The 24,662-nt window shown below is 37.7% G+C and overlaps 1 protein-coding gene across 11 annotated transcripts in view; it reads right to left on the minus strand.

The window, feature by feature from the left end:
* Positions 1-24,662, minus strand: part of ZFPM2 (zinc finger protein, FOG family member 2) — a 465,402-nt gene that overhangs the window by 295,072 nt on the left and 145,668 nt on the right. Inside the window, exon 1 of one of the 11 annotated variants that reach the window (XM_081874029.1) lies at positions 3,094-3,234. The exons of the other annotated variants lie outside the window; for them this stretch is intronic. The gene's annotated coding sequence lies outside the window, so the exon portion shown is untranslated. Of the gene's footprint in view, positions 1-3,093; positions 3,235-24,662 lie in introns of those variants that run through there. 11 annotated transcript variants of the gene reach the window in all.

The raw sequence follows: 24,662 nt of genomic DNA on the forward strand, positions 1-24,662 counted from the left end.
GAAAATTGGACCACTTACTTGGAAGTAATGAAGAATTCCTGCAGAGATCTCTGACAAAGAGAATGACACCTACACAGAGAGAGAGAGAGACCCCGCAATGCCATTTTGAGAGTCATTAACATGTGGGTGGGGCGGGAAGATGACCAAGAAAATAGGATGCTAGAGAACAGGAAAATAACTGCCTGTCATAGCAAAATCAAAAGTTCTGGAGGGAAATGCATGGCTGAAGTATCATCATTATTGTTCATCTGATTTACTATATGAGCTTCTTAAATAAAGAATGAGCATAAAGAAAGGAGCACATCTCATCGAAGGGGTCCCATATGCAAAAGTGCAATTATTTCTTTTCATGAATGAAAGGGTGAAGTATTTAAAGGGAGGCAGAATGTGAAGATTGCTTCTATGTTAAAGATCCCAAGAACTATATTATACCTTTAAAGGGAAAGGCAACAGGGAATGCTCCCCCCCCCCCAAGGTGGCTGCTCTAACAAGGCCTCACTTTATCCTCTTCCTTAACTATGAAGGAATCCAAACTGGCCTTCCTATATAGTCCTCACCAGACTCCCTCTGATCCTGCCCCCCCCTTCTTTAAATTTCTTGTCATGCGCCTAAAACTGAAAAATATTCTTGGCAGGAGGGAAATAAGGCACAAGATTGTCATAAAAAGGCACTAATAATGCAAATAGGTAGCATAACAAAGCTATCCAATAGTTAGCAAATTTATTAGTTAGCAAATGCCACCAACTCTGTTTTGTTTTTAGTTGCTTATCATGAAAGTTCCAAGTTTGCCCTATTAATAAATGCTTAGCAAAGTACCTGCAAAAGCCACCTATAAGCCACAGAAAAGCCTCCAGCACCTTCTGTTTGGGGCAGCTTCCTCATTTCAAGAGCACATTACTAAATGCTTGTTTTTTAAAAAAATGTTCCCTGAATTCTAAACTGCCAAACAACTTCTTAATCCAGGGAAGTTTTTAATGTATGACATATTAGTGTATTTTTGGTCTTTGTGGAAGCCGCCCAGAGTGGCTGGGGAAGCCCAGCCAGATGGGCGGGGTACAAATAAATTATTATTATTATTATTATTATCATCATTAATAATGATAATAATCCATATCAGAAAATCTGATGGTCGCAGTTTGTGGAGGCAACCATTCCCACCCCCCTAAATACAAAACTAGGCTTATGGCACTTTAATTCTACTTTAAAATAAATATTTTTCAAGAATTCTCTCCCTGTCTGTTGCGGTTTATAAAGATGGCTAGACAAAACAACAGTGTAAAATAATCAGTTTTGTACCAAGAATAAATAAGTAGAGCACACGAGTTTACAACAATAAGAAATAACTTTAGCTGGATAGTAACCAAATTTGTTGTTCTTGGTTCTGTTCAGAATATCCGAATCCAGCAAGACATACCAAGCACATATTTCGTAGATGATATTTGATTAGATAGGCAATCTGACTTCCGCTCTTACAATAGACACAATACTCTAATCCTGGAGCAGATAGAACAGCAATCACGGTCAACTGCAGGCTGGGTTATGGTGAACCAACAAATGTTGCTAAGTCTGTTACAAGCTCATCTCTATCATTTTAAAATGTGTTGCCTGCACAGAAGTGGCAACTGCTATTTGGCATGTGTACACACACATACTTTAGCTACTTGAAAGGCTTCGGTCCAGGCTATCTGAAGAACCATATTGTCCCTTATAAACCTGCCTGGGCTCTGAGATCTGCCTTTTAATAGTGATGTGTTCTTTCTACTATCTGTACATTAATAATTTGTTTTTATATTGTTTAAAATCTATTATAGTTGAATTAAACTATTATCATTTATATGTTTTTAGCTTTCTGTATTTTATCTGTGTTGTTTTAATTTGTGTAAGCCACTTTGAGTCCTAGTCTGCAAAAATGCAGGATAGAAAGAAATATAATAACAATAACAATAACAATCACGGGGGGGGGGAGCCCAGCAGTCCCAGGAGTTACTGCCCAAGATTGTACAGTTTGATTCGTCTGTGGCAGCTGCTGCCAACTGACAGCTTATTTCATTTCTAGCTCAGAGAAGCCCATCCCTTTGCCTAGTTTAGCCAAAGGAGGGAGCAAGTGGACATTAGGAAAGCCAGGCCCATGGATACTCACAAGGCCACCAGTTTGCATGTGGCTGAGGAGACAGGCTAGTTGGAACATGCGAGGGAGAAGTTTGGGGCTTAATCACCTGCAAAATCTCCCCTGGCTTTGGAGTGGGAGTGGGAGCAGCAGGAAGAGAAGCATTTGTGCTCATGTTAGGCAGCCCATCCACCAATCCATTTACTCACCCAGTTGGTGTGGCTCAATTGGCTCAGTCCCAGTGGGCAGTCAATAAAGCCTACTTGCTTCTTGTCTGTCCCTCTGGTCACCACTACTTGCCTGCTTACCTACACTATCCTATTCTAACAGCAGCAACAATAGAATTAGTAAGTAAGTAGTGTGAATTGATGTCCTGCATTCCTCTGTGTGTCTATAGCCCATGTCTGCATGTCATAGCGTGCGTGTATGAGATAGAATATAGAGTACGGATTAGCCATTTTCTTCTTTTGTGAGAATGTGCATATGAAGGTAAGAGAGAGTATGCACATGTCTGTCTGGAGATGCGTGTGACAGAGGATAAGAGAGTGCATTTAGGTTTCCTCATGTGTGAGTCTGATAGATGTATATGTGAGAGAGATGGTGTTTATATTTGGAACAACTGAGACCTGCAACAAAACATTCCAGTGTGGAGTGCTCCTGCTCAGGGTTCCTGCTAGACAAGCATGCCCTCCATTCCATTCCATTCCTCGTCCTTGGTTTTTCTATGTTGTTTGGGGGATTTTTTGCCCCCTTAAGTGGGTTGTAGCACCTTAAATATGATCTGTACTTCTGCAGACCCTGATCTTTCTCTCTTGTGCATGCATGGTGCCATTTTGGCTACTTAAGGATTGGCACTTATCCCTGAACATCGCTAACAGCAGAAATGATTATCTTCCAAATGAAAAATGAACTTCTCTTGGTGCTGTTTTGCAGGGTTGACCTAAGACCCACAGCATTTTCAGTGAATCGCTGTACAGGATACTCACTTCAAACATACAATTTTAGCTCATTCTTCAAGTTGTATATTGCTGAGACTTCTTGCTACCCAGCAAAATTGATAATTTTCTGTCATGGATTCAGTGGCTTGCTTTGGGTTAATCCCTTATCTGAGCCTTAGCATTCCTCAGCTGTAAAACAGAAACATAAATTAGTGGCTTGTGACCATGGCTTTTTGTAGTCCTCCTGCTGCACGTTAAGAGTTTAACATTAGAATCCCTGTTCTACAGTAACTCTGAAAAGAATTTGTACTTTTACAGGTGAGGGCACCCCAGCACATGACTCATAATCATGATTGGCTGTGCCTGTGAATTGCTATTTTATTACTTGGTCCTTCCACAAACTGCCATTCTTTGACTCGTTCTACCCTCAAGCTGCCATTTTGTGACGGACTTGAGTTGATGGGCTCGTGTGTGTGTGTGCGCGTGTGTGTGTGTGTCTGTGTGGCAAGCATGAAATCTGTAAACTCCACTTTCTAAAGTGTATTCTAATGAATGATCTGCATCAAAAAAATCTTTACTAATCTCTTGCACAGAGTGTAATATATGAAATTGTCTCTGAACCACATTCTATTCCCTGCACTTCTGCTTTCCACTCATAATTTAGACAACTCCCATAATTAATTCTTATAATGTAAATGTCTCATTCCTACTTGCCATGAATCATTTTTAAAATTGCCCTACTTCCTGGCCTACTAATTATTGCTTGTCTGAATTCCATTAGCCCCCCCTCCCCACTTCCCTGCTTCCCCAATCAGACAAGTCACACTTTGAGACATTTTGTAACACAAAATTGAAAAACTGCACAAGGTAGATTTAGGATACAAAGTTATTTTTAAATACAGTTATTACCAGCAATTCATTTGCTGGAGGAATTGCATTTAATTAAGGATTATTATATCAAATGTCATTGCTCACCTATACATTCAAGAGAGCAAAATTTATTCCCAAAGCCTTGAAATAAAGTCTGATCTTGCAAAGATACACTTCATACAATCAAATAAAATCACTGCAATGCCAAGAATGCATTGGCAACATTGCAATGGCAATGTTTATAACAGTTGCTTCATGAGCTTGCTCCACACTGTTTCACTAAAACTGGAAAAGACTTAGATTCAAATTCCTGCTCAGCTGTGAAGCTTACTGGACAACTTTGGACTCGTCACCACCTCCTGACTAGCCTAATTGTTGAGGATAACATTTATTTATATATTTGCTAGCTTGAGGAATTTATACCCCACTCTTCGGTAAAATATTCTGGGCCAATTATAAAATGTAAAGTATAAAAAATGAATCTTACACAGAAAATTGAAAATGTACAAAAATATACTAAAAACAGTAAAAATTACCAGAAGCAGCATAAAAACAACAAACCCAGCCAATATAAAAACACATCAAATTGAAAGGTCTGAAACAATAATCCTAATTGCAAAGTGGCATCAGAGTAGGCAACTTTCCCTAGGGAAAGCACTTCACAACTGAGATTGCCTTTCCCTGTCAGCCACACACCATACTAGTGTGGTGTAGTGGTTACAGTGTCAGATTAGGACCTGGGAGAACCAGGTTCAAACACCCATTCACTCATGAAGCTCACTGGGTGACCTGATCCAGTTACCTTCTTTCAGCCTAACCTACTTCTCAAGGTGGTTGTGGAGATACAATGGGGAAAGACAGAATCAAATAGCACCTTGATCTCCTTGGAGAAAAGGGATGGGTGGTGGTACCTCTGTTGGCAAGGAAAGGCTTTTGATGAGAGGGATCTTAAGTATCGTTCAGATACACTGGGTCCAAGCCATGATGGGTTTAAAAGTCCAAAACAGCACTTTGAATTGAGCCCATATATAGTGAAGCCCATAAATGCCATCCCTAGTTACTAAGCAGGATACAATTATTAAGAGATTATTGACCAATGTTTATTCCTCAAGTCACAGAATATTCTTACATTCCTTTATTAAGACAAATGAAGAAAATACATAGAGGTTGGATCCAGAATTTAATGAACATAGGTCTTCTCAAGGAATGGAGAACTCTCATATATTGGCTCCTATTCCTCCTGTAACCCCCTGAACCCCAAGTTCTGGAGTGCTGGGAAAGCTTCCGGAACAACCTGAATTGCATTGCAGGATATTCTAAATCTGCCTCTGCCCCTTCTATTCATGGAAGGAAAGATTTGGTTCCAACTCACTGAAACCCTTGAAACACATTCTAAGCCCTGTCAAACTGTACATACTCAATTATTTTCAGAGCTATATGTTGCATTATCTGAACAATTAAATTGAGAAAGTGTTTTGGAGGAATAATGAAAATGCTAACTTTTGTGAATTCAACCATGCACCCTACAAAATTCCCCTATTGTGCTGCTGCTGCTGCTGCTGCTGCCTTCCCTGCTTGCACCAGCACAGCCTTAAGAAATGCATACATTCTAGACATGACAGGGAGAAGATGTGAGACACCTGCCCTTCAATAAGCCAGAAAGAGTGCTACAACTGATCAAAGCAACAAATTCATTTCCAAGAGTAAGACACTGCAGGTCTCTTCCATGTTTTTAGTTGTTTCTATTTGATCTGTAAGCTGCCTTGATTCCCATTCTGGGGAAAAGGTAGGCTAACTTCACCAACAGATACCAAGCAACTTCACCAACAGATATCAAGCAGCATGGCTATGTACCAAATCTCAGATGTCTTTAGGGCCTGGGAGACTGAGAAAAGTAGGAAGCCATCACTGTGCCTCATAGTGCAGCACGGTGATGGAAAAGCCTTTGAAATACATATTCAAAATTTTATACTGGGAGTTCAAACAACAATCCCTTTTCCAACCTGTACAGTGGTACCTCAGGTTAAGTACTTAATTCGTTCCGGAGGTCCGTACTTAACCTGAAACTGTTCTTAACCTGAAGCACCACTTTAGCTAATGGGGCCTTCTGCTGCCGCCGCACTGCCAGAGCACGATTTTTGTTCTCATCCTGAAGCAAAGTTCTTAACCTGAAGCACTATTTCTGGGTTAGCAGAGTCTGTAATCTGAAGCATATGTAACCTGAAGCGTATGTAACCCGAGGTACCACTGTACATTCTGCTTATCTTTCAAAAGTGCCAATGCATTGCAGTAGACTGTGTTGTAGTTTGACCTGATATACAACTATGTTCAAATTCCACTTCAGCCAGGAATACAGACTTGATAACTGCAAAATGGGAATAACAGTGACCGGAAAATCACATTTTTGTGACGATGAGCGTAGCATAAAGATCACAAAGCACATTGCAATTAAAAACTTTAAGTGGTATCTGATTGAGTCATACTCAATCAGACCCATTGAAATCAACCACTAGCCATTACTACCTTAATATTATTAAGTTCAACAGGTATACTCTGACGGGGCTGGTTAGGTGAATTCCACAAACAGTATCTGCATAGATCACTGTGGTGCTATAGTGCCTGTAGTAACATAACAACATCCTTGGAAAAAAATGTGTAATGTCAGCATGTGCATATGAAATTGTTTTGCTACAAAAGCCAATCCTCTCTCCCTTAAGCACCTCTATATTGGGGTTGGACCATAAAAATGTACAAAATAGGATAACTATGAAAGTTTGCTTTTAGACAGCTAAAATAGTATTTAAGAAAATTTCTAACTTGAGTGTATTTTTCACATTTTCTAAAGTACAGCAATGGTATACATTCATGGTATTAACGTTGCGGAAAGTGAAAATAAATTACAATAAGAACAAGGCATCTGTCATAAATGTACTTTTCTGCACACATTGATGGCGCTTGACTTACTTTTCATCACAGTAATGAAAATAATATTCAGGGAACTATATAAAAATACAGATGTTCAATGCTCATACCTCAGCTGTACACGCCTACTGCAACTCTGCATCCTACTTACCAAGTATTCTGAGTTTAAAACAGAGCAGACTGCAGTTTTGATAACATCTGCTACAACAAATAACAAAAAAAGAGTGTGAAGTCTGATGAATGTTTAAACAGAACATTTTTTATGGATCAGCTAAATCTTTTCTGCTTTTTAATTAAAAGTAAAGAAAATGGAACTTAATTATCCTGTAAAGATTAGCTTGTGGGCATCTTCCTGTAAATTACTTCTAATTGAAAGCAAATTGTCAAGTGACATTCAAAGTACTGTCCTTTAAAACACAGCTGTTCTATTGCTGATTTCAGTGCATTACTGTGCTTCCTTGTTACAATATGGCATATTTGAATATTTTAACAATTTTGCCGCATTTGTATAGATTTCCTTTTAGTATATCTTAATCACATTTCCTCTTCCAAAATATAAAAAGAAACACTAGCATCCATATTTTACATCACTCTCATTTTAACATTCATGTATTGGAATTGCTACTGAAAGTTCACTTGGCTTAAAGCCTGCTGCATCCAGAGGGGGAATGATCACCAGAATTAAATGGCACAATCAACCCAAAACAATACACTTAAAGAAAGAAAAAGCAATTCCTTTATTTTTTTTTATTGCTAGGTCAGAGTTTGCTGATACTTGCAAGATAACTACATTAAACAAGTTCAAAGGATGTTTGTAAACTAAAGTGCAGATGGAACCCCCTTTAAATACTTCATTGCATCTTCTGCAGAATAAAAATATATAAGGAGATTCTCCTTTTTACCAAATATATTTGGCAAGGATGAGATAGAATGAAAACTGAAAAGGGCAATGAACCTCAGCAAAAAAACAATGAACAATAAAGACCTCAGTTGATTAAACATGTAAATAGTATATTTTAAGATGCCTTAAATGTATCTATTTTATTTAATTAGGCAGGTAGTTCGTTTATTTATTGTGCTTATATCCGACTCTTCAACCTTGCAGGATTCTCAGAGCAACTAACAAATCAAAAGTTACTGATGAAGAAAATCAAAACACTGTGAAAATCATAATAATAAATAGTTCTGAAGCCATTTTTAAAAAGAATTTATAAAAGTGCATGGATAATACTGTATTATTCAAATGATCTGGGAGTTCTTAATGCATGTTGAAGTGAAGTAGTGTGGACCTGATGACTGCCTGGAATGCATGCTCCATAGGAATTAATCAAAGTTTTCTGAATGCAAAAGACTTACCGGTATATATGAGTGAAAAATAAATTAAGAAATAGATAAGGACAGATCCCACCATGTTCTAGAGGTCTTACTTTAGGTTTTCTTATCCCATCCCATCATATCCAATCCGAGGCTCACTTTTGGGCTAGGAGAAGACAAATGCAACAAGGTAAGGTGCTGGAGAGGGGTCAGATTTTGCTCTCTGTGTTCACTTTGATATAAAATGCAGACCTTCCATCCCCACTTTACAGGCAAGCATATGTTTTAATGAAGTGTGTGGTTTGACCCTAAATGTAGGTAGCAGCATCACATTTGTGAAATGCCCTCCCCTTAACCAATGTTGTTATAGCTCAAGGACAAAGCTCTTCCACAAATCTCCAGTATTTTAAATGTCTCACTTTTTTATTCTATACCGAGTTTGGTTATTGTTTTATTGTTGATGTATACATTAATATTGTCTAATTTATTATTTTCTGTCTTGGTGTAAGGATTAATAAAGGGGTAGGGTATAAATCTTTCAAATAAATAATAATTATAAATTATTTGCCAACATTTTAACCTTATTTTCTTGAACCAGCATGGGAACATAATACAAACAAGACCAACCTTGAAGATTTTAAATAACAGGATGCTCAAATGACAATCAAGTCTCCTCTTTTGTAAACTATGGAAAACTGGAAACTGGGAAACTGGGAAACTGAGTCAGCTATCGGTTAAAACATGCAGATGGTACTGGATTGTGGCCATTAGCTGCAATCTAGCAGCCCAATCCTAAACACGATTGCTCAAAATTAATACTTTAAACTAAGTATTTCAGCCCTAGGTCACAGCTCTAAAAACACATAATATTGTGTAAGCCCCTTGAGCTCAATGGGACTAACGTCTGAGTAAATGTGTTTAGGACTGCAGTTAATTCCCAATGAAAGTGATAGGATTTATGTGCACCTAGCTCTGTGATGGAATGCAGAATTGTTATACACATGTTTTGTATAAGACAGACAAAACAATTTAATATTAATATATTAATAGTAATTCACTTTGATAAGTAATTTAAAAAGCATTTGTTAACCGCCATTAATCAGCTCAGTTAGAATGTAACCTTAACCGAAAAGAACTGTTTTTGTTTTTTAATTAGATCCTCTTTGAAACTATGAGATTTCACTGTAATGGATAAGAATAAACCCCTTCTGCTTCCCTTGAGGGAACTTGTTTTATCGCATGCATATAAACATTTTTTTAAAAGGTGGAATGCATGCTATTTCAGTACTTCATATAAAATGTACAAGTTAGGCTTCATAATCTAGATCAGTTTGGGGATTCACGTGGAGTCAGAGTAAGGGAGGCAGGGGCAGGGGCAGGACTAAAAGTAGCCACTCACAGATCTAGATCTGGACAGTGCAACCTCTTCTTCTGAGTCCCTGAGGCCAGTGATGGGAACTGAGAAGGAAGAGACTGAGCATGAAGTACAGGTATGAGTGCTCTGTTAAGTAAAGGGGAAAATGCCAGACTTCTAAGCTAGGTCAATCTGGAGGCTTCAGACTGTCAGCCAATCGCATGGGTCAATGTTGTAAATCCTATTCCCTTTTCTATCCAAAGAGGGTTCTAAGCACATAAAAGGTCATGACAAGACAGGTATCACAACTTGAGGATCACCCTTCCTGCAATTCCAGGAACATTTAACAATGTTCCAAGGCTGTCCAAGGGTTCTCTAGTCTCCATCATTTTAGGTAATGTGATGCGCAGTAGCACTGCTGTGCTGGAAGGCTGTGTATGTCTGTGGAAAAGCGAGCTTTGCAGGTTCACAATCAGAGGCAATTAGTCTGAAAAACCAGATTTCTAGGCCTGGTCAATCTGAAGGCTGCAGAATGCCAGCCAATCACATAGGACAAGGTTGTGAATCCAATGGGCAAAATCTACCAGGATCCTGAACAAGTGGATACAATATGAAGTTAAAAGGTGGCAGTGAAGTGATCTGGGAAAATCCATTGGAAACAGCAAGAGGAAGAAGAACCTAAAGGAAACCTCCTGGTTTCTGTAAAAAGGGTATGTTTTTCATCTAGAAACAAACTGCTGTTCCATACTGCACTTTTCTAAGTACATGATACCTTTTGAGCTGTTTTTCATGGGATGATCATATTCCTTATTTTAAATGCCAGTCTTCAAGACCAACTGAGTAATTCCAGCTCTTCACAAAATATTTTATATACCTTTTTCATTTTTTGCTTTAGAAGGGCACAACTGTGCACCAGAAAGCAGCTTAAACCAGCAGATTTTAAAGCCCCTGTTTGCATTACTTTTGGGTGTTAAAATGATTTTAAAAAAAATAATTGTAATTCTCAAAGAAAACAAAAATATTTGAATCTGATTAAATGAGTCAGCAAATATTAAAACTAGAAATGTGTAGTATCTGTTACGTAATTTCCTCAGACTTTGCTTCTCTACACTCTTAAATATATGTGGAGAGTTTGGGAAATATATCAGATTTCCTTTATTTCATGAATAACTTATGCACATGCAGACATTGCTGTTGGTTTCTCCCTCTTAAAAAGGAATTATGCAAACTGGCACAAATTATATCAGTAGGGTGATACATGCATGGTCACTGGTTGACAGAAGGATGCACAGTCAACTATGCAGCAGACTGTATCTTGAGACTTGACCTGAGATCCCTTCCAAGTTTTTTGACTATGTACATCTCATTAAGAGGAATGAGGGCTGACAGACAGACATCCATATTCACATGTCTACTTGATGTGCATTCTGTCTGTTTTCCCCTCCACTTAGCTTGTACAATAATATATGTATATATCCAATTTCTACCACCCCACCATGGAAAATAAATTGGCCAGAGTTGGACACAAGGAAGATTTAGGGGAAATGCCAGCAGAATGATATTCACATCAGAAAATCAAACTGATTTCTGCCAGCAGATACTCTTCCCTGATCCTAGCCACTCCCAACTTTCTGTCTTTTTCTTCTTCCTAAGGCCGTCCGAGTCCTTTGTAAAAGCTACTCTTAGGTGAGACTAAACAGATCAAAATCTTATGTGGCAGGAATTTAGCTTTATAGGGATGATAACGCTGAACAGTTCCCATACTTCAGGAACATGGGGCTAGCAGCTCAAAGTATGTACATGTACCCATAAGAATAGCATAAATCAGGGCAGTCCAACTTTTCATACCAAGTGGGCTGCAAGAGTACTTTAACACAGAACCTGCAGGCTGCACCTAGACCACTTGTTGGACCGTTGGACATAAATTAACACATGCAACCAGCTTTCTTAAAGTCAACCTGTATGACTAAAAGGTAGTATCAAAGGACTAGAAGTCTAAATAGTTCTTTAAACAGCAAATACCAAACCCATGGTTTTTAAAAATAAACAGACTTAATGCATTATGAACATTTGCAAGAAAACAAAACAAACAAGAGGAGAGTTATAAAAGCATTTTTTCTAAAGCAATAAGCAATAAGCAAACAAATGATAAAAACAAAAACCTGTTACATCAGAACTACAAAGTATACCAGTAGTTGCCTAGTACTTCACACAAACAACAGCTGAGATGATAAACAGCTCCTAGCTTGTACTTCATCAGGCTAGTACAGTAGTGTAAAACTTCATAATTAAATGGAGTAAAGCCCAAAGAGACTTTTGGTGTGCTCCCTTGGTGTGCCTTGGTGTGATTTTCATAGAAAGGTAGTCAGACCTGCTTTAACCCCTGTTGTTACTTAGAAAAGGCATTTTACCATATAAACTACAACTGAATCCTAAACTGGACATTAAAATAAGGCTGCAACCCTATTGTTAATCCCATCAATCTGAAAAGAATTTATTTCTGATAAGTTTTTCTCCATCTCTTGTCATACTAGAACTCATTATTAACCAATGGAGCAGAATATTGGGTGATTCAGGACAGATGAAAATAAGTATTTCTTCACATAACATTTAGTTAAAACTATGGAATTTACAGCCACAAGAGGTAGTGAAAGCTACCAAACTGAGTGCTTTTAAAAAGGATTAGGCAGTTACATAACAGATAAAGTGACCACTGGCTACTACCTCCAATATCAAAGGCTGGGGGTGACAAATGGGAGAGTGCTATTGTCACAGGCATCTCAATGCATAACTGTGAAAAGAGGGTGCTGGAACAAGTGAGTCTTTGGTCTGATCCAGGAGGACTCTCTGTAAGATCTTATGAGCAGATGGGTTAGGATCATTAATGTGAAATATCTAATTTTCTCTCTTTCAGGCATACTTGCCCATCCTGAAATGGACTCCCTGCCTATTTTTTAAATAATGCCGCCACTGGCCATTTTGTCTACTGAACCAGGAAGCAGGCAACAGTGCAGAACAGAAGACAGAAGGACACCTTCTGCTCCAACTCTATAATATTTTAGACAGATCCTTAGTCCTTTCTGTTCCTGTCTAACATTTCGGATATACATGTCATAGGGTGGCTACCTACAGATGGTGCATCTTTTGTAGTAAGATAAGCACAGTATTTCAAAAGAAAATTTAGCTGTCAGTACTAGAGTAGCATTTTTCTGATATGAAATGTATCAGAAAACTACCCACCTGGCAGTATAAAGTGGTATAGCCCAGGATCACTCTTACCATTTTATCGGCTGTTTTGGATGTATGAGAACACCATATCATTAATGTGTAAAACTGATATTCAAGGAAGACCAGCTGATGCAAAAAAGCCTAACTGTAAACATCTAAAAAAGGTAATAACAAGATGCCAAAAGATGAATACCCTACCCCCAGCCCAGGTCATACATTTCAATAATTATCTTAAATTGATGTGTCAGCAAAATAAGCCTTATAGTAAACAGATAAACAGAAAAACAGTAAGTAATCAAAATGAGGGAATGTTCACAGTAGGCTTCTGGAAAAGGGGAGTGAAGGCTGAATATGAAAATCAACTGAAGCTCAACCAGCATAAATATATACTCCACAGTGACCAATGCAAATCTATGTAATAAAATAAAAGCCACAATTAAACTATGTGTGGGGTGAGTAGAAAGATTCAGTATAGCGACTGAGCAGAAATAACTTGTCATGCTAAAATTATTTTACAATATTACTTAGCACAGAGTTGTACAACACTGAGAAAGGTTTTGTAAGAAATAACCAAATAATATTAGTCCTTCAAAGCGGAAAAATAAGCATTCCTTGTTAGCATAAAACTTAATGGTTGCTTAGGACCACTTCCTATGGGTTGAAACTGGTATACATACACATATTATAGCAGAGCTTTGGACTTTGGACTTTTGGGGGCTAATTTCCAGAAGTCAGACGAACAGCATCCCTACATCATGGTATTTAGATGTTCTAAGACATCTTGATTCTCATAATTCTTTTTGCCAAAAATGGATACCAAACTAGTGCATACCTTCCATGATAACTAAAGATCAATAGTAATGTCTCATTTTCTGTCCTGAACTAAATCAGAATCATCAAATACAGGCAAATTTGTATAACTAATAAAATAATAAATAATTTTCTTTTTTTTCACAGTATGTTTTGCTATGTGCTTTCTCAGTTACTTACACCAGCACAGATGCATCATCTAAAATTACCCTCCTTCAACATCTGATTCCCCCCTCCACCTTGAACTTCCACACTGAAATTCACTGGGATCTCATGTGCATAAAACTTGTGAGAGCAAAATAAACCCATACTCCTGCAAAGTCAACAGCTGACTGCTCACTTGATGGTCACCCAACTGGTATCTTTCAAATATATGTTGACAAAGGCCATGTGCCTTTTACATTAGAATTGTTAGCCCTTAGTCAAGAGTTTTTCATCTTGTTCTATTTCCAACAGACAGCTCATGAACAAAAAAAACACAAAGTAAAATGTGTGGTTTTTTATTACAGAATGAGTTCTCATTTATAACCTTGTAAGTAATATAATTTGTTAAAATTTATATTCCACTATTCCGCCGAGGAGCTTGTGACGGCTTGGGAAGCGATCTCACACCTGGATACTTCTCAGGATCAGACTCCTTAGTCTCGACAGCTCATTCATGTCATGTGCCATCAGATTATTCTCTGAGTCTCAAATAACTATTAGGCTATATTATTATTGTCAGACAATAATACTGTATTCACATTAGTGCCATTTACTCTATATTAATTCCATATTAAAATGCATTTTACTAAACAAATAGTATTTCATCGAGCAAATGTGCGCCAAGAAATTCAAGTACATTTAAGCCACACTTGAAGGTCTTTACATTTCTTCTTCTTGCACAACAGACAGTGCAATGTAAATGAATTCTAAATCAGACACAATTGCCATTTATTTTCTTGGCCCCTGCACAATGTTGAGAGGACTGACAAAGTAAGCCTGTGCATGTTTCACCAAAAATAAGTTCTACTACATTGAGTGGGGCTTAACCCCAGATAAGTGTAAACAGGACTGCGGTTGCTTGGGGTCTAAGGTTAAATATCAACATTCTGTCTAAAATCCAACAAGTTCTAATAAGAATTCTGACCAAAAAGCAACCTTATGGAATAATCATAGAAAGCTTCTTTAAAATAATAGAAGCCAACTTGTACCCTATAGTTTAATAAGCCTAACAGTCATAACCTTATAAAAACACCCTAATATACTGCTAAGTATTTCTCTGGGCTAAGGAAAAATAAACAGAAACCTACTTTTCACAGTAGCGCACCTTATGGACAACATAAAAAATTCCACAGCTGTTCTGTGAGCCATTAATGAATGCAAAACAGTTTGTGTTTTGCTACACTGCTGCACCATGCTACCAGTATCTAATCTATTAATGAAAAGCATTTTCACGTCCTCCAATATGAAATATGGTACATATGTTACATTTTTAAAATATAAACTGCACATGCATTCCTTGCATATATGAGCTACTATTGTGGTCACTGTATACAAAGTAATGAGCTACACAGATGTTCCCCTATTTTAACTTATAAAAGCCTGCCTGATGGGTTTCTTTCACAAATAATAGGGGAAAATATTTCTAGAATTCAAGCTCTTTGCTGCAGCATGAGTGTTCAGTTTTTAGATTAACCAACAGATGCACAAAGCAATCAGGTACAGCCATGGGGGAAATCCTTCTTGCCCTCTGGAAGGCCTGTTTACTGTCACAGATGGAATTCAAACACGGATTTTTTAATAAAGCATAGGTTGCCACCATTTTGTCAAAGTCTCAAGGCAGATGGGAAAAGTGGGACAGCAGAAAACTTCCATACTAAAAGCATTGTATCTGCACACTAAACCAGGCCAGTATCTACTCCCCAGAGCTCTCTTTATATCATGTGGCCTGAATATCCAGGATAATTTCAGTTAATATATCTCATCTTATTTTATGTACCCCTTCCAAAAACAACTACTTTTCTTCCTTTTAACTTTACAATTATGTGCAGCCAAAGAAAACAGACCATAAATTGAAATAAGACTTCCAGTTTAAAAGAACGAAAAGGATTGATTAGGAAGGATTTTTTAAAAGAAAAATGTATTCGAAAATATGCCAATTATTTAAACATAAGGCCACATCACTGTAATACTTAAGTGTCTGAGGAAGTAACTGTAATTGCACAAATGTTTTAAAAGAACTCTGTAAACAGCCATTTAATTAGCCAAGCCAAAAGCCAGAATTGAACTGAGCTTTTTGCTCAGGCTTGATCAGGTGCTTATTGACAATGTTTTCATGCATGAAGATGCTACTGAAAGAGGCAATATAGAGGATTACTTACTGCATAAATAAGGAAAGTAAATAATACTACTGTTTATCATTTCAACAAAACTTTTAATTTGCAAAGTGCTTTTGCAATCTTCATTCTGCGTGATTTTACAACATGCTATAAGGCAGGTTGCTGTTATTCCTGCACTCACTTATTAATACATAGGGGACAGCAGCGGACAGGAATTACTTTACCAATTCAGTATGCTTTGCCAGCTTCTTCCTTACCTGGCAAAATCAGATCTAACCTCAGTTGTTCACGCTCTATTCACTTTCATCATGGATTAATGGCCAGCATTGCTGGGGTTGAACTAAGGGTACCTTCCAACTCTACAATTCTACGATTCCGTGATTCTATGAGGGGCTGTCTGTGAAGAAAGTCTAGGTACTTAAATTGGTTCAAATGCCATGGAAAGATGATGCCTGGGCTTAGCTGGTCAGTCAGATTATTCCAAAAATTTTATAGATTCACTGGTGACCAATTCAAGGCACTGACTATAGCCTTTAAAGTCCTAAACAGCCTGGTAACAAGGTATCTCATGTCTTTCATTTGACTTCATGTCTCCTCACCAGGAGAAGTCCAGGTGGTGGTGACAAACAAAAGTGTCTTTTAATTTGTGGTATCAAAACTATGGTACTGACTGTTTTGTTTCAGCAGGTATTTTTTATTTAAACCCTGCCATATGTGGTTTTTATGATGTTTTACTGCTGTTGTTTCATTAATGTTTTAGTGTTAGGATTCTATATTAATTTATTTTGTGATTTTTTTAAAAGATTTGTCATAGAAAGGCAGATTACAAATACTTAAACAAACAAACAAATATTCTCATATTACTGATGGAGATGTAATTTTCCCACGATTGTAATGAGTTCATAGCGGGGTAAAATCTAAACCTTGATCTTCCACATAAAAATAAAACTTCCAGAACACTGGCTCTCAAAGAATAAATTAAAGGCCTACCTAATAAAATGCAGGAAACAGGATCTATTTATTTATATTGAAACAGATACTAACCTTTTCCCTTTATGAATGACCGTACACATGACGAAGAAGTTCACAACTGAGATCTGTACCTTTAAGGCATGAAGCTAGTGACTCTGCTGCAAAATCATTGTCAAAAAGGAAGCCTTGCATTCATCACTCCATCAGGTTTGTTCAGGGCTCCAAGACACACTTCAGAGTTCAACACCGATCTGACTACTAGCATGATTTTTGGGTGCCTGTTTGCAGATGCAGCCGAGTTATCAATTCGAACAGACACACAATCCGGGTCCAATGTCACTTCTCCTCATTATGTTAATAGTTAATACATGCAAATGAAAACACTCTAGCAATTTGATTTCTTTGAAGATAGTTTGCATATTGTCTTAGCCATAATGACTGTACACTTCTCTCAGTCTCGATTTATGCAAGGCTAGTTTAGTTCATTTTTATCAGCTCAAGTTCATTTTGGCTGGTACTGGAATGTATGTGTGTTTTCTTTTTTACCTTTCACCTAATTACCATTCAGGTACCATAAGCAGATTTTTCATGCTATTGGTGTTTTTCTTAATTAAGAAACAAATGAATTCTCTCTAGCAAAAAAGATGGAACAACAGAATAAGATGCCAGAGGCTGATGTTCTGCTTCTTAATTGAAGCTGTTCCATTGTTAGGTGTCTGTTGTGAAAGGGCAGAAGTGTCATGAGTTTAGTGAGAATGGTATATAAATAACAGCTATAAGCAGTAGCATTGAAGTTAAGAATGGAAAAGGAACATCAGCTTTTATAGACACAGCACCTCCTGTTTTCAAAGACAAAAACTTATTGCAAACACACACACTTCTTTATTTGCTAAAGGTTTCTGGTTCTTCTAATCCCAGCCCACAGAGAAGTGTTTCATTTTCTTTTGTCTATTATCTGCATGCTGCTTATGTGCTCATGGTGTTCAGCTCTGGAAGCAACCAGAGACCCCAGTGAGCAGAATTTCATCTCTGCTGTTCCATTCTTCCAGTAAAATATTGATATTAATTTATCAGTTTTAAAGAAATGTTATGTTCCCCTTTTACTTTCTGCCTGTATTTACTTGTTTGTGAACAATTAAACTCAGTAAAGCATTTAATATTATTCACTCTGCAACAAGCCTATTCCCAGGCTCATCTAGAGCTGTGGAAGTTGAAAACCTTTCGAGAACACTGTATTATACTTTCATCGCACTGTTCATACTATCAAGCATGTGCCAGCATTCCACAAATTGGCAGCCACCGCAGAAAAGCCCTGTTCTTGTGTTGCCACCCCACAGACCTTCGTTGAGTATTTTTATATTTAATTAATTATATAATGCATATAAACAATGGTCTATATTCAGCTTTATCTGATAACAGTAAGAAAACCAACGTTTAAAAAACTTACAACTTAAACAGACTACAATGTTGCAAAATAGTACCCCACACAATACTAAACAATTTGAATGGCCTTTGTAAAAAAAAAAAAAACACCACACTTTGAAAAATACTGTATTAGCTGCAATCGCGTTACTCAAATACCCATTTGAAAAATTATATAATTCACAATATGGAGTGGGGCTGAACTGCATCATGAACCTTATTCCAATAATGAATGAAAATGCTCCTATTTGTAAATAAATCACAGTGCTATCTTCCCTCTCTAACTCTGTTCACACTTGTAAGTTGAACTGGATACCTCATATGCCATACTCTCATGCGCCAATTACAGGCAACTCTCCATTTGTGTGGGAGTTGCGTTCTGAGGCACCGTGTGCATCAGTGGGGCACGCATACCCTTGCCCTGTTCCACTCCCTTCCGAGGCCAAAAACAAAAACAGTGTGCGCACCAGCAGTCACACATGCCTCAAATGCACTGAAAAAGTTGCCTGTATCTAAAGAAAGCAAGCTGATCTTCTTCAACTTATGACTGATGTCCAACCATGAGGTGGTTAAGAAATGAGTCATCATTTCTACATCATCTGGTAAAACTATACCCGTTTTATATCTTTATAAGCAGGTCCAGTGGTAAATTACTACATGCTGAGTATTGTTAATGCAGAGGCACACAGAAAATCTGTCGCGAGGTATATTCTTTGAGGAGTGAAAGAAGAGATGCCTTGTTGTCCCAACTTTTTTGATGAACCTTTTGGCACAACCCCCTCGTTCTCATGCTCTGCCTGTAACTTAGTCTAAAAAACTTCTATGTTTACCCCTTCCTCCAATTCCCTACCCTTTACAGTGTTGCCTCGCAAGACGAAAAGAATCCGTTCCGCGATTCTCTTCATCCAGCGGTTTTTTTGTCTCGCGAAGCAAGCCCACTGACGGCTTAGCGGATTAACGCTATTAGCGGTTTAGCGGCTTTTAGCGGCTTATCAGCTTAGCGGATAAGCAGATAAGCGGCTTAGCGGCTTAGAAAAAGGGGGGAGGGGGGGACAGTCGGGAAAACTCGCAAGACATTTCATCTTGCGAAGCAAGCCCATAGGGAAATTCGTTTTGAGAAGCGCCTCCAAAACGGAAAACTCTTTCGTCTAGCGGGTTTTTCGTCTTGCAAGGCACTCGTCTTGCGGGGCACCACTGTATCTGTTGATCCCCATGTATTAAATTTTAGACTGTAAGCTTCTAGGGGCAGAGACCTGTCTTCCTACAGTGTGTAAAGTGTCATGAACACTGATAGCACTATATAAATGAATAAATAATCAACTTAGTGGGAAATTTGGTACTCAGTACCCAATTCCTCGGTATAATAAATAATTCTTTTTATTTTTAAGAAGTGCTACATGTTCATAACTGCCAACTGATGACTCAGTGGCAAAATTCCCATTAATTTTAATGGATCTGGATGGCACCCAATAGTAATTAGCCACTAACATGACAGAAGGAAAAAAAACAATTATATGAAAGCAGGGTGGGGAGCTGTCACTCAGGGAGGACAGAAGTGGGGATTTTGTTTTGTTCAATAGCTCTGGGGGAGGATATACATATACTTTTAAAAACAAAGATATACACTACTGCAAGAGAACTGAAACTGATGGCCCCATTTCTAGAAAATGAAAGCTTATGTCTATCTCTCCTCTTTTACAGACACGAGGATATGGAATGCAACTTCCTGTTTAACAGTAAATACTGTACAATAGGCACAACCATCACTGCCAGAACCAAATGCCAAAAAATGCAGGGTATGTGTCATAAATGCATTTTGAAATGAGAACGATGGGAAATGTGAGAAGAGTATTTTCTCTCACTAATTTCCTTCCTCTGAATCTCTGTGTTTCCTTTCTGTCAAGCAGAGTCAAATCCAATATATACCATAAAGCTTCTAATATGCAGTTTGTCTATAAGTTTTAACAAGCCACACTTTTCTAAATAGCCACATTAAAAATTGAAAATGCTATATCACGTTAGGAGAAATTAAATGCAACACTCTCCCATCTTTTGCCATAGGTACTGTATTAACTCTGTTGACATCAATGTAGTCACCTCATCTTTAACACCAGCATAAAGTATCAGGAGAATGAAGCCCAATGTATCAGTCGTTCAGTAATTAATTACACAGAGCTGTAATTACTGTTTGCCAATGGAGCCATACAGTGGTAGCCTCCCCACGATAAAAACAAACCTTCCTAGGTTTTTCTAACCACTGGGTTCTCTCTGTTGCACTTTCAGCTTCATCTCCCCCCGTCAGTCTCTGACCTCCTCGCTTGGTGTCTCTGCCAAATTCTTGGCACTGAAAGTGAGGGGGAAGAGGCCATACCATAAGCGTGTTGATAATGAGGAGATAGAAATAGCAAACCAGCTGGATTGCCCTAATAAAGTATGTCTGGGATTCAGAGACACAACAACACACTGCTCATGGAACAGTACTGTGCTTTTAACCCTCTGAATTCTAGTCTGAGTCTTTTCCATGATCCCTAGTTCCACATATCTGGAAAATATGTGCTGCAGGTATGCTGTTGCATTCATCTATCTATCTTTTTTTTTATATATATAATAATATTTATTAAATTTTTAACAGAAAAAAGTTACAAAATAATAACAATAATAAATACAATAATAATACAAAAATACAAAAACCAAGATTTAACATAAAAAGAAAAAAGAAAAACTAAAAATCCCTCTTTTATAATATCTTACATTCTTTTACTTATTTTTGTGACTTCCTCACGCCTCCCTTTTTTGTATTCCATTTAAAAATTTATTCAGCAAATTCATATCCTCATATTTTACCCTTAATTATTTATCCTCACATATTCTAACTTCAAATTTTCATCTAATATCCACCCCTTCTTACATATTCTTATTTTACCTTATTACTAGAACCACTTCATATCATTCCAACGTCATTAACATTCAATAATTTTGCAGTGTTTCTGTAAATAGATTTTAAATTTCTTCCAATCTTCTTCCACCGACTCTTCTCCCTGGTCTCAGATTCTGCCGGTCATTTCAGCCAATTCCATATAGTCCATTACTTGCATCTGCCATTCTTCCAGGGTGGGTAGGTCTTGTGTCTTCCAATGCTTTGCGATGAGTATTCTTGCTGCTGCTGTAGCATACATAAAGAAAATTCTATCCTTCTTTGGCACCACTTGGCAGACCATACCCAGGAGAAAGGCCTCTGGTTTCTTCAAGAAGGTATATTTAAATACCTTTTTCAATTCATTATAGATCATTTCCCAGAAAGCCTTAATCTTTGGGCACGTCCACCAGAGGTGAAAGAATGTACCTTCAGTCTCTTTACATTTCCAACATTTATTATTGGGCAGATGATAGATTTTTGCAAGCTTGACTGGGGTCATGTACCACCTGTATACCATTTTCATAATATTCTCTCTTAAGGCATTACATGCCGTGAATTTCATACCTGTGGTCCACAACTGTTCCCTGTCAGCAAACATAATGTTATAGCCGATATCTTGTGCCCATTTTATCATAGCAGATTTTACCGTTTCATCCTCAGTGTTCCATTTCAGCAGCAGCTTATACATTTTTGATAATGTCTTAGCTTTGGATTCTAGCAATTCTGTTTCTAATTTTGATTTTTCCACCTGGAAACCAATTTTTTTATCTAAATTATAAGCCTCCCTTATTTGAAAATAGTGAAGCCAATCTCGCACTTTATCCTTTAATTTCTCGAAACTATGCAATTTCAATTTGTCACCTTCCTGTTCCAAGATCTCCCAATATTTTGGCCGATTGGCCTCCATATTGAGTTTTTTCAGAGCCTTTGCTTCCATAGGTGATAACCACCTTGGGGTTTTATTTTCAAGCATTTATCTATCTATCTATCTATCTAATCATCTGGTATTTATTAGCTGCACTTTCTGGTAGGTGATACCCATAGCAGGTTTTTTTAAAGAAAGAAAACAGCAAAACAGATCTTCATAAAACAAGTTAGCCACAGGATTGCTGAGTTAGTCTGTCTTGTGACACCTTAAAATACTTAACTAATTTATTATGATGTGAGCTTTTCCTGAATAGCCCACTTCATTCTAGTCTCCACTTCACACTAGTCTACAGAAGCTTATGCCATAATAAATGTATTAGTCTTTAAGGTGCCACAAGGCTGTTCTTTATAAAACAGTAGCAGCACAATTCTATACTACTGAATACAATGTTGCTTACACATTCCTATAAATGGGCATAGGAATATTGTTAGTTTAGGATGCCTGCCTAACAGTTGTATTTTCTTGTTTTAACTATATTGCTTGAATATGCTATTGTGTACAGAGTTCTAGTTTGGAGTATTGGGTAGAATTGATTTAAGTTGTTTTTCCTCTTTGTCCTTCTTCCAATTTTCTCCTTTCACTTTTTTTGTTAATTTTGAAATAAATTAAATGTCAAAAATGCAAAAGGTGTTTTCCGCCTCCTCTCATTCTGCTAGAACTTGACTTCATGAAGCTCAAACAATTAGGCCTTTGTTTATTAATAATTAAATAAATAAATTCAAACAGACATTGAAAGGCCATCTAAGGTAAACCAAAATGATTTCAAAGCCACCTTAACAACGTACACCGTTGATTCTTGGAGCCTAATAGTCAGTTATCACTATGATAGATCACACACATTCCCACACTTACACGAAAGTGAAAGACTGGTTATGTCCAACACTGAGTGGTCAGTGTGACTGGACTGGCCTATAAGCATAGATAGAACTTTAAATTACCTGTCTATATTGCCCTTCCTGATACTACCTGTTGACTTCCATCACATCACAGGATGACAATGACAGACAGGAATACAACAAATATCCATGGGTTCTACTTTCTGAAGAAAAATAGCACATTTGCAGTTACAGATAAATTTGCAAATAAAGGGTTTCTGTCCATAAATTTGCTTACGTAACATGGCTTTCCAGACACATCCTCCGTGCTACAGCCCCTCAAAAGCCTCTCCTGATAACTAGGGGCAGAGGAAACTTATGAGCACAGAACAAGCAACAACCTGACACCATATACAATAGTGTTGTGGCCAGCACTTAGAACACATAATGGTGAAGACCTACACTAGGATACAAAGTAACCATTTTGACATATGTACACCTGCAATATATATATATATATATATATATATATATATATATGTCTTGTTCACAAATGATCTGAACATGCACTCCTAAGTTCTTTCCAACAAACATGTTAAAACTGCTGATCACTGAAGTTCATTACATTTACATAGACCAAACCCCGGGTGCCTCATCAATGAGTCAAAACAGCATGGACTTCAGAACCTACTTGCTGAAGTACTGTCAAAACAAAGTACAGTGCTGCCTCGCAAGACGAAAAGAATCCGTTCCGTGATTCTCTTCGTCTAGCGGTTTTTTTGTCTTGTGAAGCAAGCCCACTGACGGCTTAGCGGATTAGCGCTATTAGCGGTTTAGCGGCTTTTAATGGCTTATCAGCTTAGCGGATAAGCAGATAAGCGGCTTAGCGGCTTAGAAAATGGGGGGGGGGAAAGGGGGGGAAAGTCGGGAAAACTGGCAATACATTTCGTCTTGCGAAGCAAGCCCATAGGGAAATTCGTTTTGCGAAGCACCTCCAAAACGGAAAACCCTTTCGTCTAGCGGGTTTTTCGTCTTGTGAGGCATTCATCTTGCGGGGCACCACTGTACAGTACAAAACAAAGTACTGTAGTTTAAAATTAAGGTGTTAAAAATATTTTGCTAGTGATGGCAATTACATAAATATTTTTACTTTATGTCATAGCAGTGGGGAAAAATTAAATGTAATAACTTCAAAACTGGTAGTAAACATCACTTACATTTTTCAGCATTAATTTTTGGTCCCTCCCAAAACAGAAATAACATACAGCACAGGAGAGTTTTAAGCCTTTTTAAAAGCTTTCAAATAATTATTCCAAAGGTAGGCAACCTTTTTAAAACCAATGGCCAGAAAGCCACATCTAATGAGCATATTTCACTTGGTTGAGATTGACATAATGTACATGTTGCCTCTATGGGCATAGTTAATGTTATTGAGCTTAGGGCCTTTCCAGACAGCAACATAATGAATCTTTTACTCATCAGTATACTAACGCTAGCCCTGATCCACTCACAACGGCATAACATCCCATTCTTAGGTAATGCATAAAGGGTGGAGGGGAGAGCGCCTTGCAGTGTAAAGTAAGGGATAGGTTTTTCAACACTTTTTCTATTTAAAAAGGGTAAAACGGCAGTCCTGAACTGGCAGTGAGAAGAGCCTGGCCTCTAAAGAAATTAAATGACTTAACATGTATTCCCACTTGAGTGGTATGGTGGAAGGGCATTCATCTCCTATTAAAATTCACAA

This window comes from Podarcis erhardii, assembly GCF_964252035.2.
Source record: "Podarcis erhardii genome assembly, chromosome: 8".
NCBI classification, from domain to species: domain Eukaryota; kingdom Metazoa; phylum Chordata; class Lepidosauria; order Squamata; family Lacertidae; genus Podarcis; species Podarcis erhardii.